Source organism: Oncorhynchus keta, chromosome 27, assembly GCF_023373465.1.
Source record: "Oncorhynchus keta strain PuntledgeMale-10-30-2019 chromosome 27, Oket_V2, whole genome shotgun sequence".
Taxonomy (NCBI): domain Eukaryota; kingdom Metazoa; phylum Chordata; class Actinopteri; order Salmoniformes; family Salmonidae; genus Oncorhynchus; species Oncorhynchus keta.
Genome location: NC_068447.1, coordinates 3,803,652 through 3,814,603, shown reverse-complemented (window position 1 = coordinate 3,814,603; position 10,952 = coordinate 3,803,652).

Genomic DNA, 10,952 nt, shown 5'->3' with positions numbered 1-10,952 from the left:
TGTCTGGTGAGTAAACTCCTCATCAGGTCCCGTTATGTCTGGTGTGTAAACTCCTCATCAGGTCCCGTTATGTCTGGTCTGTAAACTCCTCATCAGGTCCCATTATGTCTGGTGTGTAAACTCCTCATCAGGTCCCATTATGTCTGGTCTGTAAACTCCTCATCAGGTCCCGTTATGTCTGGTCTGTAAACTCCTCATCAGGTCCCATTATGTCTGGTGTGTAAACTCCTCATCAGGTCCCGTTATGTCTGGTGTAAACTCCTCATCAGGTCCCGTTATGTCTGGTGTAAACTCCTCATCAGGTCCCATTATGTCTGGTGTGTAAACTCCTCATCAGGTCCCATTATGTCTGGTGTGTAAACTCCTCATCAGGTCCCATTATATCTGGTCTGTAAACTCCTCATCAGGTCCCATTATATCTGGTCTGTAAACTCCTCATCAGGTCCCATTATATCTGGTCTGTAAACTCCTCATCAGGTCCCATTATATCTGGTCTGTAAACTCCTCATCAGGTCCCATTATATCTGGTCTGTAAACTCCTCATCAGGTCCCATTATATCTGGTCTGTAAACTCCTCATCAGGTCCCGTTATGTCTGGTCTGTAAACTCCTCATCAGGTCCCATTATATCTGGTCTGTAAACTCCTCATCAGGTCCCATTATATCTGGTCTGTAAACTCCTCATCAGGTCCCATTATATCTGGTCTGTAAACTCCTCATCAGGTCCCGTTATGTCTGGTCTGTAAACTCCTCATCAGGTCCCATTATGTCTGGTGTGTAAACTCCTCATCAGGTCCCATTATGTCTGGTGTGTAAACTCCTCATCAGGTCCCGTTATGTCTGGTGTGTAAACTCCTCATCAGGTCCCGTTATGTCTGGTCTGTAAACTCCTCATCAGGTCCCATTATGTCTGGTCTGTAAACTCCTCATCAGGTCCCGTTATGTCTGGTGTGTAAACTCCTCATCAGGTCCCGTTATGTCTGGTCTGTAAACTCCTCATCAGGTCCCATTATGTCTGGTGTAAACTCCTCATCAGGTCCCGTTATGTCTGGTGTGTGTAAACTCCTCATCAGGTCCCATTATGTCTGGTCTGTAAACTCCTCATCAGGTCCCGTTATGTCTGGTGTGTAAACTCCTCATCAGGTCCCGTTATGTCTGGTGTGTAAACTCCTCATCAGGTCCCGTTATGTCTGGTGTGTAAACTCCTCATCAGGTCCCGTTATGTCTGGTGTAAACTCCTCATCAGGTCCCGTTATGTCTGGTGTAAACTCCTCATCAGGTCCCATTATGTCTGGTGTGTAAACTCCTCATCAGGTCCCATTATGTCTGGTGTAAACTCCTCATCAGGTCCCGTTATGTCTGGTGTGTAAACTCCTCATCAGGTCCCATTATGTCTGGTCTGTAAACTCCTCATCAGGTCCCGTTATGTCTGGTGTGTAAACTCCTCATCAGGTCCCATTATGTCTGGTCTGTAAACTCCTCATCAGGTCCCATTATGTCTGGTCTGTAAACTCCTCATCAGGTCCCGTTATGTCTGGTGTGTAAACTCCTCATCAGGTCCCGTTATATCTGGTGTAAGAAAATAAAGTTGTGAAAATACTAATTCATACATTTGTCCAGGATAACAAGTCATGTTGTTATTTGCTAATTATCAAATGACAAAACATGAAGAGGTCTTAAACATTTTGATATTGATGAAGACAGTTCAAAGATCTGTAAGGTGTTTATCAACATTCTTCAAAATGTAAAGAAATTAGACATTATTTCATTCATTAGAAAAAAAATACAGGCAATGGCTGCTAATGTTAGCAGTAGCACTTCAGCCCAAGGCTCAATGCGAACCATTATACTAATGTCCTGACCTGAGTCTTTATATTCAGATGATGACATGGAAGGTTTTTCCTGATCAAATCCCATTATGTCTGGGTTAAACTCCTCATGATTCCCATTATGTCTGGCTGAATTAAATCACTACATTGGGTTAGATGATATGTTGGTCTGTAAAGTTGGCTCATCAAATCCCAGTATGTCTGGTGTTAAACTGATATGATTGACAGTTCAGTTGGCTGAATGTAAATCCTCATCAGGTCCCGTTATGTCTGATTGAAAGTTCAGTCAGGTCCCATTATGTCTGGTCTGTAAACTCCTCATCATTGGTCCCATTATGTTGGTCTGTAAACTCCTCATCAGGTCCAGTTGGGTTAAAGGATCATGATTCCCATTATGTCTGGTCTGTAAATCCTACAGTCAGGTCCCATGATATGATTGGTGTCAACTGGCTCATCAAATCCCATTATGTTGGTGTTAAATGATCATCAGGTCCCGTTCATGTTGGTGAATGTAAATCATCAGGTCCAGTTGGGTTAGACTGATATGATTGACAGTTCAGTTGGCTGTGAAATCCTCATCAGGTCCCATTATGATTGGTCAGTTCAGTTGGCTGATTAAATCCCATTATGTCTGGTGTTAAACTCCTCATCAGGTCCCGTTATGTCTGGTGTAAACTCCTCATCAGGTCCCGTTATGTCTGGTTGAAACTCCTCATCAGGTCCCAGTTATGTCTGGGTGTAAATGATCATCAGGTCCCGTTCATGTCTGGTGTAAATCATCAGGTCCATGTCTGGGTTAAACTCCTCATCAGGTCCCATTATGTCTGGTCTGTAAACTCCTACATCAGGTCCCATTATGTCTGGTTCTGTAAACTCCTCAATCACGGTCCCGTTATGTCTGGTGTAAGAAAATAAAGTTGTGAAAATAAATTCATACATTTGTCCAGGATATGATTGACAAGTCATGTTGGCTAATTAAAATGACAAAACATGAAGAGGTCTTAAACATTTTGATATTGATGATATGATTGACAGTTCAGTTGGCTGAATGTAAATCAAGTACAGTTGGGTTAGATGATATGATTGATTATTTCATTCTGAAAAAAATACAGGCAATTGGCTGCTAATGTTAGCATATGATTGACAGTTCAGTTGGCTGAATTAAATCACAGTACAGTTGGGTTAGATGATATGATTGACAGTTCAGTTGGCTGAATTAAATCACAGTACAGTTGGGTTAGATGATATGATTGACAGTTCAGTTGGCTGAATTAAATCACAGTACAGTTGGGTTAGATGATATGATTGACAGTTCAGTTGGCTGAATTAAATCACAGTACAGTTGGGTTAGAGGATATGATTGACAGTTCAGTTGGCATTAGTATGTAATTCTTGTCCTGATTGGCCAACTGGTGGGTAATGTAGTATGTACTGTATGTTTTTCTACAGGGAGACAGAGATCGCAAATGATAACAACAAGCAATAATGATAGTACATGAGTCCATAATTAAGTTCTAAAATGCTATAATATTAAGAAATTGCAATATGGATACAATTATTAAACATATCAATATCAAATCAAATCAAATTGTATTTATATAGCCCTTCGTACATCAGCTGATATCTCAAAGTGCTGTACAGAAACCCAGCCTAAAACCCCAAACAGCAAGCAATGCAGGTGTAGAAGCACGGTGGCTAGGAAAAACTCCCTAGAAAGGCCAAAACCTAGGAAGAAACCTAGAGAGGAACCAGGCTATGAGGGGTGGCCAGTCCTCTTCTGGCTGTGCCGGGTAGAGATTATAACAGAACATGACCAAGATGTTCAAATATCAATATGCAAAAAGCAAATACATGAATAAGATATGCAAATTTATCAACAAGATAACAATATGAAGGTCAGAAGTGTGATGCAATAACATGTGGTGTGGTAGTCCAGCACTAGATCAGGTTACCATAACAGTGTCGCCCAGGGGTCACCAACCCTTTCTGAATCAAGATCACTTTCTCAGTCAAAAAGAAAGCTGAGATCAATTGCTCAATTTAATTTTTTTTTTTTTTAACCTTAACCTCAAACAAACAGTTTGGTAGGAATGAGGTTTGGGCAGTAGGCCTAATACATTATCACAGCATATTGGCTATTTTTAGGGCTAGGTCTCCTTTTTCAGAATTTCCTCTTGACTGACGTGCCCAAAGTAAACTGCCTGTGACTCAGGCCCAGAAGCCAGGATAAGCATAGAATTGGTAGCACTGGACAGAAAACACTTTGACGTTTGTAGGAATGTTAAAAATAATGTAGGAGACTATAACACAATTCATATGGTAGGAGAAAAGTCTGTCTCCTCCTGTTTCTAATCCTTTTCTAATCGGTCTCCTTTTGTTTCTAATCCTTTTCTAATCCTTTTCTAATCCCGCTCCTCCTGTTTGTAATCTGTCTCCTCCTGTTTGTAATCTGTCTCCTTCTGTTTCCAGTCTGTCTCCTCCTGTTTCTAATTTGTCTCCTCCTGTTTCTAATCCTTTTCTAATCTGTCTCCTCCTGTTTGTAATCTGTCTACTCCTGTTTGTAATCTGTCTCCTTTTGTTTCTAATCCTTTTCTAATCCCGCTCCTCCTGTTTGTAATCTGTCTCCTCCTGTTTCTAATCTGTCTCCTCCTGTTTCTAATCTGACTCCTTCTGTTTCAAGTCTGTCTCCTCCTGTTTCTAATCCTTTTCTAATCTGTCTCCTTTTGTTTCTAATTATTTTCTAATCCCGCTCCTCCTGTTTGTAATCTGTCTCCTCCTGTTTGTAATCTGTCTCCCCCTGTTTCTAATCAGTCTCCTCCTGTTTCTAATCTGACTCCTTCTGTTTCAAGTCTGTCTCCTCCTGTTTCTAATCCTTTTCTAATCTGTCTCCTGTTTGTAATCGGTTTCCTGTTTGTAATCTGTCTCCTCCTGTTTCTAATCCTTTTCTAATCCGTTCCTCCTGTTTGTAATCTGTCTCCTCCTGTTTGTAATCTGTCTCCTCCTGTCTGTAATCTGTCTCCTCCTGTTTATAATCCTTTTCTAATCTGTCTCCTCCTGTTTGTAATCTGTCTACTCCTGTTTGTAATCGGTCTCCTTTTGTTTCTAATCCTTTTCTAATCCTTTTCTAATCCCGCTCCTCCTGTTTGCAATCTGTCTCCTTCTGTTTCCAGTCTGTCTCCTCCTGTTTCTAATTTGTCTCCTCCTGTTTCTAATCCTTTTCTAATCTGTCTCCTCCTGTTTGTAATCTGTCTACTCCTGTTTGTAATCTGTCTCCTTTTGTTTCTAATCCTTTTCTAATCGCGCTCCTCCTGTTTGTAATCTGTCTCCTCCTGTTTCTAATCTGTTTCCTGTAATCTGACTCTTCTGTTTCTCCCTGTTTCTAATCCTTTTCTAATCTGTCTCCTCCTGTTTCTAATCAGTCTCCTCCTGTTTCTGTTTCAGTCTGTCTCTCCTGTTTCTAATCCTTTTCTAATCTGTCTCCTCCTGTTTGTAATCGGTCTCCTTTTGTTTCTAATCCTTTTCTAATCCCGCTCCTCCTGTTTGTAATCTGTCTCCTCCTGTTTGTAATCTGTCTCCTCATGTTTGTAATCTGTCTCCTCCTGTTTGTAATCTGTCTCCTCCTGTTTGTAATCTGTCTCCTCCTGTTTCTAATCCTTTTCTAATCCGGCTCCTCCTGTTTGTAATCTGTCTCCTCCTGTTTGTAATCTGTCTCCTCCTGTTTGTAATCTGTCTCCTCCTGTTTATAATCCTTTTCTAATCTGTCTCCTCCTGTTTGTAATCTGTCTCCTCCTGTTTGTAATCTGTCTCCTCCTGTTTGTAATCTGTCTCCTCCTGTTTCTAATCCTTTTCTAATCCTGCTCCTCCTGTTTCTCATCTGTCTCCTCCTGTTTGCAATCTGTCTCCTTCTGTTTCCAGTCTGACTCCTCCTGTTTCTAATCAGTCTTCTCCTGTTTCTAATCAGTCTTCTCCTGTTTCTAATCAGTCTCCTCCTGTTTCTAATCAGTCTTCTCCTGTTTCTAATCAGTCTCCTCCTGTTTCTAATCAGTCTCCTCCTGTTTCTAATCAGTCTTCTCCTGTTTCTAATCAGTCTTCTCCTGTTTCTAATCAGTCTCCTCCTGTTTCTAATCTGTCTCCTCCTGTTTCTAATCCTTTTCTAATCTGTCTCCTTTTGTTTCTAATTATTTTCTAATCCCGCTCCTCCTGTTTGTAATCTGTCTCCTCCTGTTTGTAATCTGTCTCCTCATGTTTCTAATCAGTCTCCTCCTGTTTCTAATCTGACTCCTTCTGTTTCAAGTCTGTCTCCTCCTGTTTCTAATCCTTTTCTAATCTGTCTCCTGTTTGTAATCGGTTTCCTGTTTGTAATCGGTCTCCTTTTGTTTCTAATCCTTTTCTAATCCCGCTCCTCCTGTTTGTAATCTGTCTCCTCCTGTTTGTAATCTGTCTCCTCCTGTTTGTAATCTGTCTCCTCCTGTTTGTAATCTGTCTCCTCCTGTTTCTAATCCTTTTCTAATCCGGCTCCTCCTGTTTGTAATCTGTCTCCTCCTGTTTGTAATCTGTCTCCTCCTGTTTGTAATCTGTCTTCCTGTAATCTGTCTCTCCTGTTTGTAATCTGTCTCCTCCTGTTTCTAATCTGTCTCCTCCTGTTTCTAATCTGTCTCCTCCTGTTTCTAATCAGTCTCCTCCTGTTTCTAATCAGTCTCCTCCTGTTTCTAATCAGTCTTCTCCTGTTTCTAATCAGTCTCCTCCTGTTTCTAATCAGTCTCCTCCTGTTTCTCATCAGTCTCCTCCTGTTTCTAATCAGTCTCCTCCTGTTTCTAATCAGTCTCCTCCTGTTTCTAATCAGTCTTCTCCTGTTTCTAATCAGTCTTCTCCTGTTTCTAATCAGTCTTCTCCTGTTTCTAATCTGCCTAAACATGTGCTCAGTGTAACAGAATCGGGATCAGCACGACAGTCTAGTCCCGAAAGATTGTCTGAGTGTATTAAGGCAGTCATTTGACAAACAGGAGACCTGGCCTCACACACACCTACTCACATGACTACCAGTGATGAAGGCTCACATCCACCTACTCACATGACTACCAGTGATGAAGGCTCACATCCACCTACTCACATGACTACCAGTGATGAAGGCTCACACACACCTACTCACATGACTACCAGTGATGAAGGCTCACATCCACCTACTCACATGACTACCAGTGATGAAGGCTCACATCCACCTACTCACATGACTACCAGTGATGAAGGCTCACACACACCTACTCACATGACTACCAGTGATGAAGGCTCACACACACCTACTCACATGACTACCAGTGATGAAGGCTCACATCCACCTACTCACATGACTACCAGTGATGAAGGCTCACACACACCTACTCACATGACTACCAGTGATGAAGGCTCACACACACCTACTCACATGACTACCAGTGATGAAGGCTCACACACACCTACTCACATGACTACCAGTGATGAAGGCTCACACACACCTACTCACATGACTACCAGTGATGAAGGCTCACATCCACCTACTCACATGACTACCAGTGATGAAGGCTCACATCCACCTACTCACATGACTACCAGTGATGAAGGCTCACACACACCTACTCACATGACTCACATGACTACCCAGTGATGAAGGCTCACATCCACCTACTCACATGACTACCAGTGATGAAGGCTCACATCCACCTACTCACATGACTACCAGTGATGAAGGCTCACATCCACCTAGTCACATGACTACCAGTGATGAAGGCTCACATACACCTACTCACATGACTACCAGTGATGAAGGCTCACATCCACCTACTCACATGACTACCAGTGATGAAGGCTCACACACACCTACTCACATGACTACCAGTGATGAAGGCTCACATCCACCTAGTCACATGACTACCAGTGATGAAGGCTCACATCCACCTACTCACATGACTACCAGTGATGAAGGCTCACATCCACCTACTCACATGACTACCAGTGATGAAGGCTCACATCCACCTACTCACATGACTACCAGTGATGAAGGCTCACACACACCTACCACATGACTACCAGTCACATGACTACCAGTGATGAAGGCTCACATCCACCTACTCACATGACTACCAGTGATGAAGGCTCACATCCACCTACTCACATGACTACCAGTGATGAAGGCTCACACACACCTACTCACATGACTACCAGTGATGAAGGCTCACACACACACCTACTCACATGACTACCAGTGATGAAGGCTCACATCCACCTAGTCACATGACTACCAGTGATGAAGGCTCACATACACCTACTTACATGACTACCAGTGATGAAGGCTCACATCCACCTACTCACATGACTACCAGTGATGAAGGCTCACACACACACCTACTCACATGACTACCAGTGATGAAGGCTCACATCCACCTAGTCACATGACTACCAGTGATGAAGGCTCACATCCACCTACTCACATGACTACCAGTGATGAAGGCTCACACACACCTACTCACATGACTACCAGTGATGAAGGCTCACACACACCTACTCACATGACTACCAGTGATGAAGGCTCACATCCACCTAGTCACATGACTACCAGTGATGAAGGCTCACATCCACCTACTCACATGACTACCAGTGATGAAGGCTCACACACACCTACTCACATGACTACCAGTGATGAAGGCTCACACACACCTACTCACATGACTACCAGTGATGAAGGCTCACATCCACCTACTCACATGACTACCAGTGATGAAGGCTCACACACACCTACTCACATGACTACCAGTGATGAAGGCTCACATCCACCTACTCACATGACTACCAGTGATGAAGGCTCACATCCACCTACTCACATGACTACCAGTGATGAAGGCTCACATCCACCTACTCACATGACTACCAGTGATGAAGGCTCACATCCACCTAGTCACATGACTACCAGTGATGAAGGCTCACATACACCTACTTACATGACTACCAGTGATGAAGGCTCACCAGACTACCAGATGAAGGCTCACACACACCTCCACCTGATGAAGGCTCACACACACCTAGTCACATGACTACCAGTGATGAAGGCTCACACACACCTACTCACATGACTACCAGTGATGAAGGCTCACACACACCTACTCACATGACTACCAGTGATGAAGGCTCACTTTATACACGTTACCTCACGTTACCACTGCTACAATGTAACCTAACCATTTTGATTGTATCATTATTTCTAATCTCATAATGAGCCTGGTAACTGTAGTTTATAATTAGTGCCTAAGCCTACCTTAGGAAAAGGTATTTCATTCCCAGTGGCTTCTTTAAAATGTTCATCAAAATATTGACTGAAATCATCATCAATCAATATTTATGCTATAAACATTTGCCATTTAAAACCATTTGATTGCTGACAGCAGCATACCACCCTGCATACCACCCTGCATACCACTGCTGGCTTGCTTCTGAAGCTAAGTAGGGTTGGTCCTGGTCAGCAGCATACCACCCTGCATACCACTGCTGGCTTGGCTCTGAAGCTAAGTAGGGTTGGTCCTGGTCAGCAGCATACCACCCTGCATACCACTGCTGGCTTGCTTCTGAAGCTAAGCAGGGTTGGTTCTGGTCAGTTCCTGGATGGGAGACCAGATGGGAGACCAGATGCTGCTGGAAGTGGTGTTGGAGGGCCAGTAGGAGGCACTCTTTCCTCTGGTCTAAAAATAATAAAATATCCCAATTCCCCAGTGCAGTGATTGGGGACACTGCCCTGTGTAGAGTGCCGTATTTAAGACGGGATGTTGAACAGGTGTCCTGGCTCTCTGAGGTCATTAAAGATCCCATGGCACTTATTGTAAGAGTAGGGGTGTTAACCCCGGTGTCCTGACTCTCTGAGGTCATTAAAGATCCCATGGCACTTATTGTAAGAGTAGGGGTGTTAACCCCGGTGTCCTGACCCTCAGAGGTCATTAAAGATCCCTTATGGTAAGAGTAGGGGTGTTAACCCCGGTGTCCTGGCTAAATTCCCAATCTGGCCCTCAAACTATCATGGTCACCTAATAATCCCCAGTTTACAATTGGCTCATTCATCCCCCTCCTCTCCCCTGTAACTATTCCCCAGGTCGTTGCTGTAAATGAGAATGTGTTCTCAGTCAACTTACCTGGTAAAATAACGGATAAATAAAAATAAAAACAATTGTATGAGAGATACAGTATGTCAAAACATGTTGTGTTTGGATGCTTCATTGAAACACAAACAAAGGTTGTTTTAAAAACACCCATTCAGTGTTTCAGTACTTCCATTCAGTGTTTCAGTACTTCCATTCAGTATTTCAGTACTTCCATTCAGTATTTCAGTACTTCCATTCAGTGTTTCAGTACTTCCATTCAGTGTTTCAGTACTTCCATTCAGTGTTTCAGTACTTCCATTCAGTGTTTCAGTACTTCCATTCAGTGTTTCAGTACTTCCATTCAGTATTTCAGTACTTCCATTCAGTGTTTCAGTACTTCCATTCAGTGTTTCAGTACTTCCATTCAGTGTTTCAGTACTTCCATTCAGTGTTTCAGTACTTCCATTCAGTGTTTCAGTACTTCCATTCAGTGTTTCAGTACTTCCATTCAGTGTTTCAGTACTTCCATTCAGTGTTTCAGTACTTCCATTCAGTATTTCAGTACTTCCATTCAGTATTTCAGTACTTCCATTCAGTGTTTCAGTACTTCCATTCAGTGTTTCAGTACTTCCATTCAGTGTTTCAGTACTTCCATTCAGTGTTTCAGTACTTCCATTCAGTGTTTCAGTACTTCCATTCAGTGTTTCAGTACTTCCATTCAGTGTTTCAGTACTTCCATTCAGTGTTTCAGTACTTCCATTCAGTGTATCAGTACTTCCATTCAGTGTTTCAGTACTTCCATTCAGTGTTTCAGTACTTCCATTCAGTGTATCAGTACTTCCATTCAGTGTATCAGTACTTCCATTCAGTGTTTCAGTACTTCCATTCAGTGTTTCAGTACTTCCATTCAGTGTTTCAGTACTTCCATTCAGTGTTTCAGTACTTCCATTCAGTGTTTCAGTACTTCCATTCAGTGTTTCAGTACTTCCATTCAGTGTTTCAGTACTTCCATTCAGTGTATCAGT